General features: G+C 36.7%; 1 protein-coding gene across 3 annotated transcripts in view; it reads right to left on the bottom strand.

Moving 5' to 3' along the window:
* The window catches only part of LOC133635009 (guanine nucleotide-binding protein subunit alpha-11-like), a 55,364-nt gene that overhangs the window by 27,124 nt on the left and 4,737 nt on the right, over positions 1-23,503 (bottom strand). For 2 of the 3 annotated variants that reach the window (XM_062027690.1, XM_062027692.1), the window contains exon 2: positions 18,848-19,195. The gene's annotated coding sequence lies outside the window, so the exon portion shown is untranslated. Of the gene's footprint in view, positions 1-11,635; positions 11,774-18,847; positions 19,196-23,503 lie in introns of all 3 variants that reach the window. The other variant, XM_062027691.1, reaches the window with a different exon arrangement.

A 23,503-nucleotide genomic window follows, 5' to 3' on the forward strand; every position in this document is an offset into this window, starting at 1 on the left:
TCCAGAGGACACGACGGCCACAGGTTCCAAAAACAATTTCAAATGTGGACTCGTCAGACCACAGAACACTTTTCCACTTTTCCATCTTAGATGAGCTCAGGCCCAGCGAAGCCGACTGCGTTTCTGGGTGTTGTTGATAACCAGAGGTGGGTAGTAACGCGCTACATTTACTCCGTTACATCTACTTGAGTAACTTTTGGGATAAATTGTACTTCTAAGAGTAGTTTTAATGCAACATACTTTTCCTTTTACTTGAGTATATTTTTAGAGAAGAAACGCTACTTTTACTCCGCTCCATTTATCTACATTCAGCTCGCTACTCGCTACTAATTTTTATCGATCTGTTAATGCACACTTTGTTTGTTTTGGTTTGTCAGACAGACCTTCAAAGTATTGCATGCCTGCGTTTCACCAATCAGATGCAGTCACTGGTAGGGATGATACTCGAAACCGATATTCCCGGTTGTTCGATAAGAAAAGAACCGAGTCCTCGGACTCGAATCCCTTTTTGAGAACCGGTACCCGTTATCGAGACCACTATAGTAAAGAAAAGAGTTGGTTCTTTATTCGAATCCCTGGGAACTAATCCCGTCTCGACCAGAAATGCCCCGTGATACATCACAAGAAATGACGTCACGTAGCTCAGTCATTTTCATTAGGCGCAGATAGGGAAAGCAGGAAAAACAATGGACCGGAAAAAGCGCTCCAAGGTGTAATAAAGTTCAAAACAAAAGTTATAATCCAATGAATAACTTTACTGAGAGATTTGAGCAGGGTACAAACACATGACCAACACTTTACCACCAACCGGAAACATAGCAACCAGGCTAGCAACGCACCTCCTTTACGGCAGCTGTCGCAACGTTCTTAAAGCAACCGCAGCACATACATATATATACAACACATCTCCCTTTTTTAACTTTTGTTTTTCTTTCCTTGTAAACAAAACAAAATCTGTCTAATTATAAATAAAGCAGACAAGGCGTGTTGGCTGAGTTCTTGACGTTTACTTTCACAGCGTGCTCATAACCTCATTCTTAGCTGCCGGGTGGCGACATGCAACAACACTTTTCGGGGCTACCGCGCATGCTTGTCACTCCCGTTGCATGCTGGGTAGTGTAGTTGTTATATTCCCTAGCCTAGCTCATAACATCACATCTTTACCCCTATAAAGAAATAATGTTAACTCAATAAAGTGTATTTCTTTTTTTAGCTTTACTTTTTATTTTTTAGCATTGTAACCACATTTGTAAACAACTTTTCTTCTCATAGAATTTTCTTTCAATAAAGAAATAAAGTGCAAAAAAGTCAAAGCATCATAACAAACAGTTATGTCGAATAGCAGCAGAAGTGCACTTTTTGGAGAGCTTTATTATTTTCAGTTTTGTGCCCAAGGGACTAATTTTATTTAACACTATATTATTATTTATACACCTATAGTGATCACAGAGACAGCTTGTTTTTGTGTTACTGTATATATTTGTTTTTCTGAAAAATCCCACTTAATATACTTTGGGTAACAACAGTCAATATTTATTTATTTTATCTTATTTTTTTAGCGGGGTAACAGTCAATATTCATTTATTTATTAGATTTAATTTTTTTCTTATATAATAAAAGTGAGCTTTTGTTAAACCAAATATTGTGTGTTCTTTTCCATATACAACAACCTATCTGGACTCCATAAAAGAATCGATAAGGAATCGGTTCGATAAGAGGATTCGATAATAGGCTCGAACTCGATCATTTCTTATCAAACATCATCCCTAGTCACTGGTGACGTTTGACTCCGTTTCACCAATCAGATGCAGTCACTGGTGACGTTGGACCAATCAAACAGAGCCAGGCGGTCACATGACCGTCACACGTGGACCCCGACAAGTTGAAAAACTTATTGGGGTGTTACCATTTAGTGGTCAATTGTACGGAATATGTACTGTACTGTACAATCTACTATGGTGCTGTTAAGTTATTGTGGCTCAATTTGCCTTAATTGTTTTTATTTTAATGTATTATTATTTAATATATATTATTTTTAGTTGCTTAAGAGATATTCCTGGCTCTGAATTTGCTCATTGCTATTTTTATGTTTTTGTGCATTATTTGTTGCCGTCATCATTAAACGAACAGGTTACTCATCAGTTACTCAGTACTTGAGTAGTTTTTTCACAACATACTTTTTACTTTTACTCAAGTAAATATTTGGGTGACTACTCCTTACTTTTACTTGAGTAATAAATCTCTGAAGTAACAGTACTCTTACTTGAGTGCAATTTCTGGCTACTCTACCCACCTCTGCTAAATGGTTTTGGCTTTGCATAGGAGAGTTTTAACTTGCACTTGTAGGTATAGCGACCAACTGTAGTTACTGACAGTGGTTTTCTGAAGTGTTCCTGAGCCCATGTGGTGATATCCTTTATACACTGATGTGGCTTTTTGATGCAGTACCGCCTGAGGGATCCAAGGTCACAGGCATTTTATATATCATTAAGTAAGACAGTGTTTCCCATAAACTGCCAAGATACCTGTGGCGGTGAGGGCGTGGCTATGGGCGTGGTCACCATGACATCATCGAGTAATTTGCATAATTTACTATAATGACATGATTTTCTCTAAAAAGGCTCAAAAAATGTATACTTACTAATTAATAATAACAGTTTTGTTTTAAACGTCCATCCATCCATCCATCCATTTTACAATATAATTACAACACTTTATATACATATTTGAATAATAAGTTATTCACTGAAATATATTTATTAATTGTGGTTCTTACAAAAAATATATCTTATAAAATATAAAAGCTAAAATGTCTCTTAAAGCTCTGCCCCTTTAATTAGTGCATACTAAATAATTAAACTTTAGCCTACTACTACAATTTTTATTATTATTATTATTTACCAGCAACATAAAGTGAAACAGAGGCAGAGGTGTCCTGCCACAGTCAGTAACAAATAAACAGAAAACAGTAGTGGTATCCTACACTTTTATAAAGTAAATGTGAACAGCCTATATGGGCATCTACATCAACTATATGATTTGCCTGAGAAGCTGGACAGGACAAAAAAACAACAAAAAATAATTTTAAAAAATTATTTGTGGCGGACGTAATTCTTTCGTGGCGGGCCGCCACAAATAAATGAATGTGTGGGAAACACTGTAAGACTACGTATTAGGTTGAAGGGGGCAGGAAAATATAAGATTTTTCTTCATCCTGCTCCTTCTCAGGCATTGATGTGTAACTTTATAACTGAATAATTGTGGTATAATTGTCTATCAAAGATGCACATCAATAAAGGAGATAAATAAAAAAATGAAAAATGAAATGAAAAAAAATTCAATGTTACGTGCAGTGATTTCTCCAGATTCTCTGAACCCTTTGATGATATTACGGAGCGTAGATGGTGAAATCCCTAAATTCCTTGCGACAGCTGGTTGACAAATGTTGTTCTTAAACAATTTGCTCAGGCATTTGTTGACAAAGTGGTGACCCTCGCCCCGTCCTTGTTTGTGAATGACTGAGCATTTCATGGAATCTACTTCTATACCCAATCATGGCACCCACCTGTTCCCAATTAGCCTGTTCACCTGTGGGATGTTCCAAATAAGTCTTTGATGAGCATTCCTCAACTTTCTCAGTCTTTTTTGCCACTTGTGCCAGCTTTTTTGAAACATGTTGCAGGCATCAAATTCCAAATGAGCTAATATTTGCAAAACAGAACAAAGTTTCTCAGTGTGAACATGAAATATCTCGTCTTTGCAGTCTATTCAATTGAATATAAGTTGAAAAGGATTTGCAAATCATTGTATTCTCTTTTTATTTACCATAAGTAACCAGAAGTTGCAAAGTTTGACTATGTTGTTGTCTCGTGGTTGGCTCTTTGTTCTTTGCATGGACTGACAGGGTTTGAACATAGAGTGCCAGAATACCTGTAGGGGCGTGGTCACCATGACGTCATCACGTGATTTGATATATGATTTTCTTTAAAAAAGGCTAAAAAAATGTATACACACATTTAAATTTTAAAAAGTGTTATTATTAGTATTAACATATATTTGTATATCGTTTTGCCATATCAATTGTTGATGCTTATTGTACAAGGTGCTTTGTTGAGAATTGTTCAAGTGTTTCAGACTTTTAATGACTATTTTAAAATGAAAAACAACTAGAAACAAATCGAGTATCTTCTTCTGGTGTTGTTATAGAATGTACTGGTGTTTAGAGTCTACTTCTGTCCCTCTAGAGAGGCTGAAGCCAGCATGACGTCACACTTGCTTGGCACTGTTGCTCTACTTGGACTTTCTCTTCTTAAAATTTGTCACTCTCCTCTTAAAAATTGCACATTTTGCAAATGGTTGTCCGTGGGTATAACTGCAATATATATACAAATCAGGTCCACATCACAGACATGCTGACAACGCTCCAGACAATCCTGTGTGTCTTGTTTAAATCCTGGCTCAGCAGCGCTCTTTTCAGTGATTGTCTTTTTTCGGTGGCTGAGTTTTCAGTGCATCGCTAGGCAATAGTGCACAATAATAGGATACACATATATATGTATAAATATCCAGTCATACTGTAACGACCAACTGGTGTTAAAGTTTTGTGTTCGAGTGGTTTCAGTTTATTCAAGCACACCGTCCGTGCCTGACAGCGGATTAGCAGAGAATGAGGAAGTGTAAGCGAAAGTGTTTGCACGAGAGGTAAAACCTGTTAGGCTACGATAGATTATATTACTTTAATTTGTTTTCAAGTATTAAAAAAACAACCATGTTTTCAAGGTGTTGCGGCTATGATATTGCACCACATTTAAACCCTGAGTGAGAAGAGAAAGTAAAAATGAATGCTGCAGAGAGCGAAGAAATTGTGGATACAAGAGGAAAAGTCACCTCGATGGTATGGCGCTCGTCCCCACCAAGAGCGGAAATACCACACCACCTTAGCCGCGCTCACCCTTTAGAGCACAGCTGTAACTTCCTGGCACTACACCTGCAGAAAATAGTTCTTCTCAGGTTTCTATATGTTGACATTTTCACACTTTGCACTATTTTCTTACACTTTACTAAGCATTGCTTACATATTCCTTATTTTTGCACCTTCATTTTAAGTTAAGTGTTCTATGGGATTTGACAATTTTGTTTACATTGTTTTCCATTTCCTTTCCTTTCTGCCTTGATAGCTTAGGCCATTATAATCAGAGGAAGGATACATTTAAAATACAAATGTTGATATTTAGTATATTTTTTTCCTGATCCTTGTTTTTGATACAACATAAATATTTATATTATCAATTAAAATCACTGCATGCACATAACACCAACATAATTGCTGCTAAAATCAGGTGTTTTTTTATGCACTCTCTGAATCAATCACAGAGTGTGCAGGTTTGTTTAATGTTGTGACCGGGTGAATCTATATACTGTTCATGAAGTTTATTTTTGGCAGTGTCTGGGGGAAAAAATGGGGGTAATGACTATATACACAACTTGTGTCACTTCTTAACTTCCTGGCTTTGCTCTGGCTCTTGTCCTCTGCTTTCTGACATAACTGCCCTTGCCAGTTATGTCGGCCAAAAAGTTTTCTAAACTCAAGCGTATTTAAAAGAGCGGTGTTGTGCAGTGTATGATCTGTGACGTAAACACGCTGTGCAACACCTAAACATCCATCCATCCATTTTCTACCGCTTATTCCCTTCGGGGTCGCGGGGGGCGCTGGAGCCTATCTCAGCTACAATCGGGCGGAAGGCGGGGTACACCCTGGACAAGTCGCCACCTCATCGCAGGGCCAACACAGATAGACAGACAACATTCACACTCACATTCACACACTTGGGTCAATTTAGTGTTGCCAATCAACCTATCCCCAGGTGCATGTCTTTGGAATCCCGGCCTCGGGAACACCTAAACAGTCCGTGCCAAAGATGAGCTTTAGACCATGTCCACAGGAACACAGAGAGTTTCAAGAAGACATTTTGAGGTTAAAACAATGTCCATCCACACAAGTGTCTATGTCCACACACACACACACACACACACACACACACACACACACACACACACACACACACACACACACACACACACACACACACACACACACACACACACACACACACACACACACACACACACACACACACACACACACACACACACACACACACACACACCTGCTGTCATGCAATTTTTTTCCAATCAGAAGCCTGAAAAAAGCAGCAATATCTGACTTGGTGCAGCATTACACCTCCTATTATGTTTATTTTGATATACTTTAGATGTACAATGACAAGTGAATTGTCTTTAAAACCTGCCTGCACATACACAGAATCCCGGGAACATTATTAAAGAATCCTGGGAACATTATTAAAGAGTGAATGTGCTGCTGAAAGCCAACACTCATAGAACTAGAACATGTTCATCAACATGGTGATGTATTACATGTGCAGTCAAGTCTACATTATTTATAAAATCAGCACGCACTGACAAAACCATTTTGCATGTTTAAGTATCTATATAAAGTGTCTGTATAAAGTATCTATATAAAGTACACGGACGTGTGTGTACCGCTGCAGCACTCTCATGGAATTATAAAGCATTTAATCATGGATATATTGATATAGTACATGTGTAATGAAGTTATATTGTCTTTAACATCAGTACACACTACAATGAATATATAGTACATGTGTAATGAAGTTATATTGTATTTAACATCAGTAACACTACAATGAATATATAGTACATGTGTAATAAAGTTATATTGTCTTTAACATCAGTACACACTACAATGAATATATAGTACATGTGTAATGAAGTTATATTGTATTTAACATCAGTAACACTACAATGAATACATAGTACATGTGTAATGAAGTTATATTGTCTTTAACATCACTACACACTACAATGAATATATAGTACATGTGTAATGAAGTTATATTGTCTTTAACATCAGTAACACTACAATGAATATATAGTACATGTGTAATGAAGTTATATTGTCTTTAACATCAGTACACACTACAATGAATATATAGTACATGTGTAATGAAGTTATATTGTATTTAACATCAGTAACACTACAATGAATATATAGTACATGTGTAATGAAGTTATATTGTATTTAACATCAGTAACACTACAATGAATATATAGTACATGTGTAATGAAGTTATATTGTATTTAACATCAGTACACACTACAATGAATATATAGTACATGTGTAATGAAGTTATATTGTCTTTAACATCAGTACACACTACAATGAATATATAGTACTTGTGTAATGAAGTTATATTGTATTTAACATCAGTAACACTACAATGAATACATAGTACATGTGTAATGAAGTTATATTGTCTTTAACATGAGTACACACTACAATGAATATATAGTACATGTGTAATGAAGTTATATTGTCTTTAACATCAGTACACACTACAATGAATATATAGTACATGTGTAATGAAGTTATATTGTCTTTAACATCAGTACACACTACAATGAATATATAGTACATGTGTAATGAAGTTATATTGTCTTTAACATCAGTACACACTACAATGAATATATAGTACATGTGTAATGAAGTTATATTGTATTTAACATCAGTACACACTACAATGAATATATAGTACATGTGTAATGAAGTTATATTGTATTTAACATCACTACACACTACAATGAATATATAGTAAATGTGTAATGAAGTTATATTGTATTTAACATCAGTACACACTACAAGGAGGATGCTATTTTTTAGTTGCTTGGTGGCTTTTAACGTGCGAGCAGGGTCACAAGAATGGACGCAAGACACGTAAGTTAACTTCATGATTTGTTGTTAAACAAGGACTAAAAACATAATATAAAGTTGCACTTTTCTTATGACACGTAGCAAAAAGTCTTGCTTGACAAAGTTGTTGTTCCATCAGGTGGAGGTAACACAGCCATCATATCCAAACAGCTGACTGTCATTAGTGCTGGCAGCTGTGTCACTAAGCACATTTGGATGTGTCTTTAAAGACAAAAGTTTGGATCTCTACACTTTGGCCAGCGTTTGTAAAAGTCTGCATCTTTAAAGACAAAAGTTTGGATCTCTACACTTTGGCCAGCGTTTGTAAAAGTCTGCATCTTTAAAGACAAAAGTTTGGATCTCTACACTTTGGACAGCGTTTGTAAAAGTCTGCATGTTTAAAGACAAAAGTTTGGATCTCTACACTTTGGCCAGCTTTTGTAAAAGTCTGCATCTTTAAAGACAAAAGTTTGGATCTCTACACTTTGGCCAGCGTTTGTAAAAGTCTGCATCTTTAAAGACAAAAGTTTGGATCTCTACACCTTGGCCAGCGTTTGTAAAAGTCTGCATCTTTAAAGACAAAAGTTTGGATCTCTACACTTTGGCCAGCGTTTGAAAAAGTCTGCATCTTTAAAGACAAAAGTTTGGATCTCTACACCTTGGCCAGCGTTTGTAAAAGTCTGCATCTTTAAAGACAAAAGTTTGGATCTCTACACTTTGGCCAGCGTTTGTAAATGTCTTCATCTTTAAAGACAAAAATATGCGTGTGCGTGTGGACAAGAGGCCTAAACGCAGAGATAAGTATGTGTTTATTAAGTATCTGTGTTCGTGTGGATATGGCCTTCACGAGGCAAAATGCTGTAAAAAAAAATGTTAACGACGCCTCGAGGATGCGAAAATTCTTTGAATATATTTTGTAGTCTAATTACTGGAGTAATGGTTTCAGCCTGTTATCGATACAGGAAAAATCACAATTAAGTCAGAAAAAAATGCTTATAAAAAGTATAAATAAAGCTAGAATAAAAATGAGGATAAGGATGTGAATATGTACCCTGAACTACTTTACATATCCAAGAAAAGTGAACCTGAATGCTCCGTTTACTGTATTTTTTAAATGTATTTTCTAGTCCAGTCGCCAGTCGGTTGTGAGCATGTACGGCAATTCATGCAAAAATGTCTGCTGGACGAACGGCTCGCTGCTGCGAATCGGCTCTTATCATTCATTAAAATTACCGTTCAAAAGACTCAATTCGTTCGTGAACGCCACATTTCTATCGTTCACGCAGACCAGGGGTTCTTAATGTTTTTGACTTTGGGGCCCAACTATTCCCGTACAGAAGAGCCCAATCAAATATTAACACTGAATTAGTAATCTCACTCTTGATTTTGATTGTATTCAATAATGATATTTACAGTTTAACAGTTTAAACCTTGTCAAATGATAGGAAAGCGTGTGTGAGATTGTTATCAAGGCTTTGGTCAGGCTGATTTCAAATTAAATACTAATCAAATATACTGCAAAAGAAGGGATTCATAAAAACTGATGACAAATAGTTTTACATACAGTGCTAAAATGTTAAAAAATTGAACTAAATGAATAAAAAATATTTGTTAACTAAACAGTCAATGAAATTTAAGTGCAAATGAAAATACAGCTTCACCATTTTAGTCATCATTTTTGCGCTTAAGAAACTTTGTGTTTGATATTGTCATTACTGCCACAAGTGGTGTAAAAGTGCATTACAACTGAGTACCATACGGACCACAGCTGAGAAACCGATATTTTTTGCCGGCCCTGTAGGGGGCGCTCTCAGCCCAACAACTTAAAGTTAAGTTTAGTCTACATCAGTGTTTCTTATCTTATTGCTATTATTATTATTCAGATGCTTGGCCCCCCAGAATGTCTCATAAAAATCATCAATAAAGTGTTTCTACTTTTTAAAACTAATCTTTATTTTTCTCTTCATTAATGCGCATCATTTTCGACATCTTCCCGTCCCTTCTCACGCTACGGACTATTCCATGCGAAAGAGCATGCGCAGGCCTGATTCCGGACAAGTGACCAAAACACACCCATTGATTGATTGATTGATTGAGACTTTTATTAGTAGGTTGCACAGTGAAGTACATATTCCGTACAATTGACCACTAAATGGTAACACCCGAATAAGTTTTTCAACTTGTTTAAGTCGGGGTCCACTTAAATTGATTCATGATACAGATATATACTATCATATATACTATCATCATAATACAGTCATCACACAAGATAATCACATTGAATTATTTACATTATTTACAATCAGGGGTGTAGAGGGGGGGGGGGGGGGGTAGGATATGGACAGCAAGTAGTGGACATAGAGAGAGAGCGAGAGAGAGAGAGAGAGAGAGAGAGAGAGAGAGAGAGAGAGAGAGAGCGAGAGAGAGAGAGAGAGAGAGAGAGAGAGAGAGAGAGAGAGAGAGATCAGAAGGCATAAGAAAAAGTATCTGCATTTGATTGCTTACATTTGATTATTAGCATTTGATTATTAGCAATCCGGGGAGGGTGTTAGTTTAGGGTTGTAGCTGCCTGGAGGTGAACTTTTATTGCGGTTTTGAAGGAGGATAGAGATGCCCTTTCTTTTATACCTGTTGGGAGCGCATTCCACATTGATGTGGCATAGAAAGAGAATGAGTTAAGACCTTTGTTAGTTCGGAATCTGGATTTAACGTGGTTAGTGGAGCTCCCCCTGGTGTTGTGGTTATGGCGGTCATTTACGTTAAGGAAGTAGTTTGACATGTACTTCGGTATCAGGGAGGTGTAGTGGATTTTATAGACTAGGCTCAGTGCAAGTTGTTTAACCCTGTCCTCCACCTTGAGAGCCCACTTTGGAGAAGTGGGTAGGAGTGAGGTGGGATCTGGGGTGGAGGTCTAGAAGTAACCTGACTAGCTTGTTCTGAGACGTTTGGAGTTTAGATTTGAGGCTCTAGCACGAAACGTTTTTTATTAAAAATGAAGTGATGTTAGCCAGGTGGAGCGGGGGGAAAGGTGAAGGCGGGAAGAAAGCAAACAGTTTTGATTAAAACCACCCGAGGTTTCAACCTTTTTGTAAGTGCCACCGAATGTTTGTGATCAACTCAGCAAGAACTGCTGCCTTGTGGGAGCATGAAAGTATTCCAAATGCAAACTGAGCGTCTGGTAGGATGTAGTTCCAGCTCGGCAGGTCCAAACTCAAGAGGCAATTTTCTAAAGTCAATAGTCTCATCTGGGCTGTCAGATGCTCTCTTTTTCCCACCAGTCACACACTTCTGGTTTTCACAGTAACAGCGCTATGCGTCACATCGGGTCCAACTCTGCTAAGAAAATACAAATTGGCTTACACTTTGCTAAGTGTTGGTTTATGTTCCTCACTTCCTAGTAGTAGAGTACAAGTGCTGGGATCAGTGATAGTCTTTGTGCTGCGAGACAAGCTTTAAAGGGGAACTGCACATGATGACAGATGTATATATATATATATATATATATATATATATATATATATATATATATATATATATATATATATATATATATATATATATATATATATATATATATATATATATATATTTTTTTTTTTTTTTTTTTAGGTCCTCTATTAAGCCAATAAAATCCCATAAATAACCATCCAAAAAGCGCCAACAATATTCTATTTACATTTCGCAACTTGAATATTAACCAAGTATTAGTGATATTGTTATTACAAGCGCTAACGCAGACAAACTATTTATAGTGGTGCCTTGTGTCCCTATGTTTACATCATTGTGTGGTCTGCTGCTTCCTTTGCTCGTCAAACCTTCATTTGCATCATAAATCATGCCTCTCACCTGGATAGTAGAAGGATGAGGACGTATCCCGACAAGTTGGTACACTTTGACAGCCAATTTAGACCCGGGAATGGCGAGAGCGACACGAAAAGACGCTTGGTTAGGGTTTCTTGACCAGGATTATAAGTCACTCTTCATCTAAACGGGAATATAACACGATTCTATCAGTCAGCATCCTAATGACAGCAGACCTTGTACAGTAATTATGTTTGTTGGCTCTCATAAAGTCTGCAGTGAGTAATAATCAGAGATGTTGTTACATTTTTAAAAAGCAAACATTGTGATGCGTTTTTGAAATGAATGTGCCGTGTATGCTTTAAATGATCAAAATATGTAAATATTAAATGTTGTTATAAATGTGCTCAATACTACATGACATATATTACCTCATGTATATATTACATGTTATTATGAATGTTACTACATGACATATATACTTACATCATGTATATAAAACCTCAATGGAGGTATTTGGATGTTATTTTAAAGCCTTTGTAGGCAGAATAGAGCGACTCCAATAAGCTCATTGTAAGCGGACTTTTGATTGCATTTATTTATTTATTTAGTTGTTTTAATTCCCCCCCACCCCCCCACCCCCACCCCCCACACGTGTAAAGCGACTTTGGGTACTTAGAAAAGCGCTATATAAATCCCAGGTATTATTTAATATTTAGAATGCGTCAAAGAAAATACAACAGTTTCCAACAACAAGCTAAATGACCATGTTTTTGTTACGACTATGTTTGCCTTGGGCCCCCAAATGTCTAACGCTGCGTTCCAGTTACCTCGGAAGTTGGAAGTGAGATCTGGGAATGACGTCACAGCCAAGTTGTGAGCGTTCCAGTGACGAGGTCGGAAATCAAGATGGCCACGTTCAGGAAAAGCTATTTGTGCGCTTGCCTTGTCCGAATAAGAACAACTTATATGCACTCTTTCTGCAACCTTCAAACACGGCGGATGAAGAGGAATACAACAGTGTGTATATATATACTGTGCCACGTGAAATAAACCTACTTTACACTACAGTGTCCTTGCCATATTTAAATGTACGACAATACCTTGTTTATGGCTGATTTATTACGACAAAAAGTATAATCAGAAGTGCTGATAACAGATATGATGGAAGCGTATATTATTGTTTACATTCAGAGCAGCTATCTTTGAAATGAACTGGTGCTTTGCTTTCTGACTTCAAGGGGCTTTCCACTTGAAATTCGGACGAGGAACTGGGAAATTCCGTACAAATGGAAGGCAGCATAAGGAAGCTCCTGAGCATGACGACATAAGGGACACAAACCTGTGATCTCCTGGGGTTACGTTGCATATTGAAATGTCTTCTTCCCTGTGCGGTTTCATCATACTGTACTTTGAGGATTTGTGGCATCGCTTTGTGATGATGCAAATACAGCGCGGGACACTTTAAACACACCTCGGACTGTTTGGCTTCAATCCAAAATGACTCCACATCGCATCCACATTTTGTGATTGTTGGGGCCATAATGCCTGAATTGGAGGCAGCTTTTTCAGAGAGTTGCTGCACAAACTGCACAAACCATTGAACAACTTGTCATTTTATGAATTTGTTCGCAATAATTGAAGTGTTCCTTGTAATCAACAAAAATTGGAAAACCAATACAGTACTGATGTTATTTTTTTGGAGAACACGGGCTTACAAGTAGACACTAGAAGTGTTTTGTATCCGTCAATACCAATAATTATTGATATTTTTGTGGCCTATTGAAAGTAAGGACCAGGATAAAAATATATTAAATGTAAACATTTTTATTTGAAATGTGACCTTCCTCTGGTTATAATCCCCTCGGCTATTAAGGCAGAAAGGAAATGGAAACACTGAATAAATGTAAACAAAATTGTAAAACCACATTGAACACCTAACAATAATCTCTTAGGGTGCAAAAATAAGGACTATGTAAGAAAATGTAAGAAAATAGTTCAAAGTGTGAAAATGTCAACATAGAGAAACCCATCCATCCATCCATTTTCTACCGCTTGTCCCTTTTGGGGTATGAGAAAAACTATTTTCTGCAGGTGTAGTGCCAGGAAGTTACAGCTGTGCTCTAAAGGTGGTTTAGCATTACCAATCTTGATGGGGACGAACGTTTACAGACCACATCGGTCTGACTACGGCCCCTTTGAAAAGAATCCAAAAAAGTGCCATACTGTAGCGTGTCACTGATCAGTGATCACTTCCTGTGTTGCTTGGTAACCAGAGAGTGAGTGCCTTTGTTCATGCAACCAGCATTGCTTTGTAACTTCCGCTTTTTTACGACATAGTAAAAAAATGTTCTTCAATAGTTTTATCGAATGCATTTTTGGATTGATATCAATTGTGTCTATCGTGATATATATTGATATTGTTTTAATTGCCCAGTCATATCCATCTTAAACATACATTTATGTTCCAACACTTTAGGAGCATTTGTGAATTGTTGAGCGCGATCTATAGAGCTAATTTTTATTGGTAACTGAGGAGATATTATCATCACACTTCAACATCTCCAACATGTCAATTCTGCCTCTTTGCTTAGTCAGCATTGCAAATGAGAATATGTTCTTACTCTGAATAAACATTGGTTGAATAAATAAATAGAAAATATGAAGTGAGGACGCCAGTGTGTTCGCTACATGTTTATATACTTCATTACCCAGAAGGCTTAGCGCCGTGAACAGGAAGTAGGTCTGAGCTTCACGAGAGGATGACAGTTGTGCCGTTTGAGCAATTAAGTGTTGATATAGCGTTACACTTTACTGTTTCTGCTTCGACGACACAAAAAAACATACGTTCTGTGTATGTTTGTGTGTACATATTCTAATAATATAATACATATATAATTAATAATTATTACAATTGAATATAAAGAGCATGTGAAACTTCAACTCCTACCTTGTGTAATCAACCAGAAATTTCAATCAACTAAAATGTGCCAAACATGGATAAGTGTGGAGAGAGTTTTTTGCATTTTTCCCATCCTGCCTTGCAATGGATTTAAATGGGTGCTATTTAGAATTTGTATTTGTATGTTAGTTGGCTGTTTTTTATAATATCCACAAGTTCAGTGAGCAGGTTGTGTTATGTGTGACCATGTGTGTTGACTTTTTGCGCTGGTTGAATTTATTTTCTGTGCCATGACTAGAGAAGGTTGTTTGGATTGGGCCATATAAGTAAATGCTGTGCATTGAAAACGCTCAATGGCCAGAATCATTCAAATAAGCACATATCAACCCTTAAGATATATAAACCCCGTTTCCAAATGAGTTGGGAAATTGTGTTAGATGTAAATATAAACCATACAATGATTTGCAAATCCTTTTCAAGCCATATTCAATTGAATGCACTATAAAGACAATATATTTGATGTTCAAACTCATAAACTTTATTTATTTTTTTGCAAATAATAATTAACTTAGAATTTCATGGCTGCAACATGTGACAAAGTAGTTGGGAAAGGGCATGTTCACCACTGTGTTACATGGCCTTTCCTTTTAACAACACTCAGTAAACGATTGAGAACTGAGGAAACTAATTGTTGAAGCTTTGAAAGTGGAATTCTTTCCCATTCTTGTTTTATGTAGAGCTTCAGTCGTTCAACAGTCCGGGGTCTCCGCTGTCGTATTTTACGTGGTTTTCTGAAGTGTTCCTGAGCCCATGTGGTGATATCCTTTAGAGATTGATGTTGGTTTTTGATGCAGTGCCGTCTGAGGGATGGAAGGTCACGGTCATTCAATGTTGGTTTCCGGCCATGCTGCTTACGTGGAGTGATTTCTCCAGATTCTCTGAACCTTTTGATGATATTATGGAGCGTAGATGTTGAAATCCCTAAATTTTTTGCAATTGCACTTTGAGAAATGTTGTTCTTAAACTGTTTGACTATTTGCTCATGCAGTTGTGGACAAAGTGGTGTACCTCGCCCCATCCTTTCTTGTGAAAGACTGAGCATTTTTTGGGAAGCTGTTTTTATACCCAATCATGGCACCCACCTGTTCCCAATTAGCCTGCACACCTGTGGGATGTTCCAAATAAGTTTATCAGTATTTATTGCCACCTTTCCCAACTTCTTTGTCACGTGTTGCTGCCATCAAATTCTAAAGTTAATGATTATTTGCAAAAAAAAAAAAAATGTTTATCAGTTTGAACATCAAATATGTTGTCATTGTAGCATATTCAACTGAATATGGCTTGAAAATGATTTGCAAATCATTGTATTCCGTTTATATTTACACAATTTCCCAACTCATATGGATATGGGGTTTGTATTAAATGTAATATGTAAACATCCTTCCTGGCCAGATTGTTGGTTGAACTGGCGTCAGCGCGTGTCATAATTTGGACACACCTGGATTGGGTGTTTGGGCGGCGCTCAGAGACAGATTACATCGTCGAAAGTGACGCTGATTGGCCAAAATATGCGAGTCAGTTATGAACAAAGTTATGAAGTTACGAATCATTTAATTAAATGATTTGAGAAGAATCACTGCCAAATCCTGGAAGGTCTGATTAATTACCACTGTGTAATTACCACTTAGACTTCAAACAGAAGTAATTTTCACTTTCTTTTCTGGCAAGCGCGGCAGGAGCAGACTCACGTGTTACGTAAAAACGCCGTGACCTCGACTGACTTCAGGGCTTTTTTGTTATATCGCAGCCAAGGCCGTAACTACCTTTGAGGACGCCGAAGTCATGTGCGCTGTATTTTTGTAGAAGTCGACTTTGTGTAGCACATCGTGTGACCATGTCGTGATCATCCTCTCACAATATACCATCTTTGGTCACGCACAACTGCAGCAACACTTTGACTATGTGCTGGCAACATAACGTTAACATGAATGTTGCTCTTTCACCTGAATAAAAAGGATGTGAAACGCTGCGGGGGAAATATCTTTTGTCATGCCAGCCACCTTCTGCTCAAAGAGATCCTACAACTTAGCCGTGCACTTTCAAACGGGAATGATGGGAGGAAAAGGTGCTTCATATAAAATGTTACCCCAAACCTACTTGGCCACATCGTTCTGTGTCACTCAGAAGAATATCACAACAAATTTCCCGGTACGACTTCCGGTAGACTTTGTGGCGCCCGTCTGTTATACCCTGTTGCCGTCTGTTATACCCTGTTGCCGACTGTTATACCCTGTTGCCGTCTGTTATACCCTGTTGCCGTCTGTTATACCCTGTTGCCGTCTGTTATACCCTGTTGCCGACTGTTATACCCTGTTGCCGTCTGTTATACCCTGTTGCCGTCTGTTATACCTTGTTGCCGTCTGTTATACCCTGTTGCCGTCTGTTATACCCTGTTGCCGTCTGTTATACCTTGTTGCCGTCTGTTATACCCTGTTGCCGACTGTTATACCCTGTTGCCGTCTGTTATACCCTGTTGCCGTCTGTTATACCCTGTTGCCGTCTGTTATACCCTGTTGCCGACTGTTATACCCTGTTGCCGTCTGTTATACCCTGTTGCCGTCTGTTATACCCTGTTGCCGTCTGTTATACCTTGTTGCCGTCTGTTATACCCTGTTGCCGTCTGTTATACCCTGTTGCCGTCTGTTATACCCTGTTGCCGTCTGTTATACCCTGTTGCCGTCTGTTATACCTTGTTGCCGTCTGTTATACCCTGTTGCAGACTGTTATACCTTGTTGCCGTCTGTTATACCCTGTTGCCGTCTGTTATACCCTGTTGCCGTCTGTTATACCCTGTTGCCGTCTGTTATACCCTGTTGCAGACTGTTATACCTTGTTGCCGTCTGTTATACCCTGTTGCCGTCTGTTATACCCTGTTGCCGTCTGTTATACCCTGTTGCCATCTTTTATACCCTGTTGCCGACTGTTATACCCTGTTGCCGACTGTTATACCCTGTTGCCGTCTGTTATACCCTGTTGCCGACTGTTATACCCTGTTGCTGTCTGTTATACCCTGTTGCCGACTGTTATACCCTGTTGCCGTCTGTTATACCCTGTTGCTGTCTGTTATACCCTGTTGCCGACTGTTATACCCTGTTGCCGTCTGTTATACCCTGTTGCTGTCTGTTATACCCTGTTGCTGTCTGTTATACCCTGTTGCCGTCTGTTATACCCTGTTGCCGTCTGTTATACCCTGTTGCCGACTGTTATACCCTGTTGCCGACTGTTATACCCTGTTGCCGTCTGTTATACCCTGTTGCCGACTAGAAGGTTTTAGGTTCGATCCCCGCTCAAGGTTGAAATATTAGGAAGTTTTTGTAATTATTGTTTTAATGATGTTAAAATGGTTTAATGCGTTAAACTTCAGCATATTAATAAAACATTGGAGCGTTTCAAAATCATGCTGATTGTCAAACACGTTAGATCAGACCTGGGCAAATTAAGGCCCGTTAACCTAGTAATTATTTTAGATCTTTGAGATGTAAAGTGTAGCTGCCATTATGATGTGCAGTGATGTTTGCAAATGACCGTAAGTCTTCAACTATACTAAGTATTTCAATGTTTGGAATCTGTGCTTTTTAGGGCTATATAAATAAACATTGATTGATTGATTGATTATTTGTCGAAGTGTGTTTACGTGAATACAACATCAAATCAAAAGAAAAACATTGATAAAAAGATTGACTTTGTTTTTTTAGGCACGTTTCATGAACGGACTAAACAAGATGTTGAAGTATCCACCGGCAAATTTCACCATGTTTGCATTTATGTTTTTTATTTTGCCTTAACAAATCATCACCTTTGATTTTAAATAATTAATACATATATATATATATAGCCCTTTGAGACACTTGTGATTTAGGGCTATATAAATAAACATTGATTGATTGATATATATATATATATATATATATATATATATATATATATATATATATATATATATATATATATATATATATATATATATATATATATATATATATATATATATATATATATATAGCCCTTTGAGACACTTGTGATTTAGGGCTATATAAATAAACATTGATTGATTGATTTATATATATATATATAATATATATATATATATATATATATATATATATATTTGTAGATTATTATATGTAATATGAACATATTCCTATTTTTATTACAAAATAAAAGACATTAACATACAGTGTAGTTTTGGTGATGTATTTATTGTCATGTTTCATTGAGTATTATTTGTCAAAGTGTGTTTACGTGAATTTTTGGTGAATAAAATATGAAAAGAAAAGAAAAGAAGCTTCCTTTACCTTAAATCTGTGGCTTCACACTCGCTTCTAGTAGCTCCTTTTCGCGGTCCATTTCCCTTCAGCTGCGCACTCCAGTGCAGGTACGCTGAGTGCAGGTACGCTACGCTAAGTGCAGGTACGCTAAGCAGCGCGTCCTCAGACGTCCATTTGGGAAATAAAACAACCTCTTTTCTTTCTTTGTCTCTCTCGCTCTCTCACGACGTGCCAACCTGCTCGCCGCGCCTCGGCAGGAATGTGCGGCGGTGTCCGTTCCGCTCCGCAGGTGGAATGCGCTCCGGGCGGCGACACGCGGCAAGCTCACCGCATGCGGCGCCGGAAGTCGCGCGATGCAGACCTTCGAAATAAGAGCTGTCGAAGAAATAAAAGGAATTCATTAAAACATATTTAAAAAGCAAATGTACTTCAGTAGTGACATAAAAATGTAACTCTTATATTCCATAGAGTGAAATACTTTAAAGAATCTTTTTTTTTAATGATTTTGTTGATTATAGCTTTCAGATGATAAAAAAACAAAAAACGTTGAAATGAAACATTTTATTGTTTAATATGCATTTTATTTGTAAATGTTTCAAACAAGAACATTCCAAGTGGTTTATGTTTTAGACAGTAAATAAATCCGATGTTTGATGTATTCCTGCCTAAAATGCTTTACGCTGCTGGTTCAGGGCTACTTTAAAAGCAGCTGATGGACGATTCTGGAAGTTTCCTATTTTGACACTTACCACAGAACGAACGATATGGCAGCTCAGTCCTCAGGAGTATACCCTAAAAATAACAGTTGTACTGTTTTCACATTTACAGTAATGCACTGTAAAAACCATAACCATAGGTTTTATGGTTAAAAAAAATAGCAGTTTAGGTGTCAGAATTGTACTCTAAAAGTTTGTATTTGCAGTAATGCACTGTAAAAACAATGACCATAGATTTCACAATTTTACTGTAGAAATGAAAGTGGTGCCATTTAATACTTGCAATATACACTGTCAAAACAGTCACCAAAGATTTTACAATTTACGGTAAAACACTGGCTGCTCAGTCGCCAACATTTTACAGCAAAAATTATATTTTATATATACTTTTTTCCCATTTACAGTAATGCACTGTAAAAAATAAATTTTAAAAAAGGACCATTGATGTTACGGTAAACAAAAATTGGCAGCTCAGTCGCCTGAATTTTACTGTAAAAATCAAAGTGGTGCCATTTTTCCACCTGCACTGCAAAAACAATGAACACACATTTTCCAATAAAAGTAACAGTGGTACTGTTTTTCCATTTACAGTAACTCACTATAAAAACAATGACCATAGATTTTACAGTAAAAAAAATGTGGCTGCTCAGTCGCCAACATTTTATTGTAAAAAATAATAGCGGTACTGTTTTTCCATTTATAGTAATGCACTGTCAAAACAATGACCATATATTTTACAGTAAACAAAACAAAAATGGCAGCCTATTTGCTAAAATTGTACAGTAAAAATAATAGTGGTACTGTTTTTCCATTTACAGTAGTAACTCACTATAATGATAATTGGCAGCTCAGGTGCCAAAATGTTATTGTAAAAATAAAAGGGGTGCCATTTAATACTTGCAATATACACTGTCAAAACAGTGACCATAGATTTTACGGTAAAAAAAAAAACTGGCAGTTCAGTTGCCAAAATGTTATTGTAAAAATAATAGTGTTACTGTTTTTCCATTTACAGTAATGCACTGTCAAAACAATAACCGTAGATTTTACAATAAAAAAACAACAGAAAAAGGCAGCTAATTCGTCAAAATGTTATTGTAAAAATAATAGTGGCACGGTTTTGCCATTTACAGTAATGCACTGTCAAAACGACTGCAGTTTTAATAGATTTAAAATCTGGCAGCTCAGTCACCAAAATGGTACCATTAAAAAAAGTGTTACTGTTTTTCCATTTACAGTGATGCACTGTGAAAATGTCAGCTCTGTGGCCAGAATTTTACTGTAGAAATAAAAGTGGTGCCATTTTTCCACTTACGTTAATTCCTTGTAAAAACAATGGCCACGGATTTTAGGGCAAAAAAAAATGGCAGCGCAGGCATCAGAATCTTGCTGGAAAAATAATAGTGGTACTGTTTTTTAATTTACAGTAATGCACTGTAAAAACAATGACCATAGATTTTACAATAAAAAACATGCCAGATTTGTACCGCACGAAAAACACTGCTTTGAAGTATCCGAATAAAAGTACATACACATGCAACATTTCAAGTGCGATAGTTACACCTCTACTTGCTGCTCACTTTTGTGTGAACACAGTATTTCTAACAATGTATATCGGAATAAAAAGGCTCTTAGTTTGAAAGTTTCATAGCTGAAATCAATCATTTTGCATCAGTAGCTTGACATGGCATTGAAGTGAGGTCAGGGCTGACAGAAGTTGTGATGTAACATGTCAATATCAACAACAACACAATTAGTGTGTTTTCCTTGCCTCTGTCGCCAAGTGCTTGTCTGCCAGTGTTTTCACTACTTGGAGATAAGTTTGTATTCAAATGCACTTATTGTATTTTTACAGCATATTTATCTAAGAGAATAGTTTGCTTGCGTGCGCACATGAAACTATGACAAATCTCACAAGATGTTTCATGTTTTCACTCCTTCTTTTGTGTCTGCCAGTGGAACCAGTTTGTCTGGACTCTCTCTGCCTCCCATACGGAGATCACCTGAGCTCGCTGTCGCCATGGAAACCAGGTGAGAGGAAGTAGCGAGAGCCGCGTATTGGGTTGCTCCCTCTAAAGAAGGGGCTCGAGGGATGCCTTCACACCACGCGGGGAGTACAATTGGGGTTTCTGCGGGGAGAGAGGGCGCGCCGAAAAGAAAAGGAAAGCCAGGGAAGAAAAAGGCAAGAGGGAATTACAACAATGTGAGAGGGCGTGGGAGGAAATGATCTTCCTCATCCTCCCACTGCGTTCTGGAAAGTGCTTATCATTTCGCAATGGATCTTTTTGTTGTTGTTGTTGTTTTACAGCCGCCCCACAACGGTGGTGGCAATGAGACAGTGTTGGGAGGAGACTTTGTCCCCTGTGACTGGCTGCTGTGGGAAACCAGCTGTGATCAATCATTAATCTGAACACAGTCATAAAAGAAACATCATCTCTACCTGACCATAGATTTATTCTATTTTAATGAACACTATACTATTATTATCTTTATTATTGTTATTGTTCATATTATTAATATTAAAATTGTTATTATTATTATTATGATCAATATTATTACAATTGTTATTATCAATATTACTGCGACTATTATTATGACTATAAATAGTATTATTATTAATATTATTATCATTTCTACTATTATTATCATTATCAATATTATCATTATTGTTATCTTTATTATTATTATCAATACTACTATTATTATTGTTATTATTAGCAATATTAATATCATTATTACTATTATTATAATTTTCATTAGCATTATTATTATTGTTATTATCAATACTATTATTGTTGTTATTATTATTTTAAATGTCATTATCATTTTTTATGATCATTATTGTTATTATCAATGTTAATATTCCATCCATCCATCCATTTTCTACCGCTTGTCCCATTTGGGGTCGCGGGGGGTGCTGGAGCCTATCTCAGCTGCATTCGGGCGGAAGGCGGGGTACACCCTGGACAAGTCGCCACCTCATCACAGGGCCACACAGATAGACAGACAACTTTCACACTCACATTCACACACTAGGGACCATTTAGTGTTGCCATGTTAATATTGTTATTATTATTATTACTTTCATTATTTATATTATCAATATTATTGTTATTATTACTATCAATGTTATCATCATTATTACATCATCATAAATAATAATATTATTATTATCATCAATATTAATATTGTTATCATTAATATTATCATCGTCTTTATTATATTTCGCAGTATTATTATTATTGTTACTAAGTTTATTATTGTCAATATTATTATAGTTATTGTCTTTATCAATGTTATTATTATTATCAATACTACTATTATTATAAATATTGTTATTACTATTATCATGAATGATATTATTATTATTATAATAATTATTAATAGTATTATTACTTTTTTAATTCCACTATTATTTTAAAATGAGCCAAAACGTATAAATAATTGCATTACAGTATTTTACTGTGAAATAACAGTTAATTGCCGTGACATTTGTTGTAATATTACAGTACATTTCATTTTCCTAACTCCAGGTAGTTTTTCCAGGTTTGTGTCTTTTACTGCTCCCTTCAAGATGTGTTGTATGAGCAACATTCCTAGCACATGTGTTGACTTTTAAAGAAAGCTGATTTCATATCTTTGCTGGGAGGGCAAAAAAGAATGATAAAATGAAGCGAAACTTGTGACGTCATTGTGGGCGCGTCTATTGTGAGCCTGCAGTAACGGTAAAAGTCCACAAGGTGTCACTAAGTTCAACACTATCCTCTCTAATTAGCACACAAGCAATTAGACCTGATAGACTGTGTAAACAAAAAACATGAAGTAAGTCATAATAAATAATAGCTCGTTAGTACATTGATTGATTGATTGATTGAGACTTTTATTAGTAGGTTGCACAGTGAAGTACATATTCCGTACAATTGACCACTAAATGGTAACACCCGAATAAGTTTTTCAACTTGTTTAA

Source organism: Entelurus aequoreus, linkage group LG19 (genome assembly GCF_033978785.1).
Source record: "Entelurus aequoreus isolate RoL-2023_Sb linkage group LG19, RoL_Eaeq_v1.1, whole genome shotgun sequence".
In the NCBI taxonomy this organism is placed as follows: Eukaryota; Metazoa; Chordata; class Actinopteri; order Syngnathiformes; family Syngnathidae; genus Entelurus; species Entelurus aequoreus.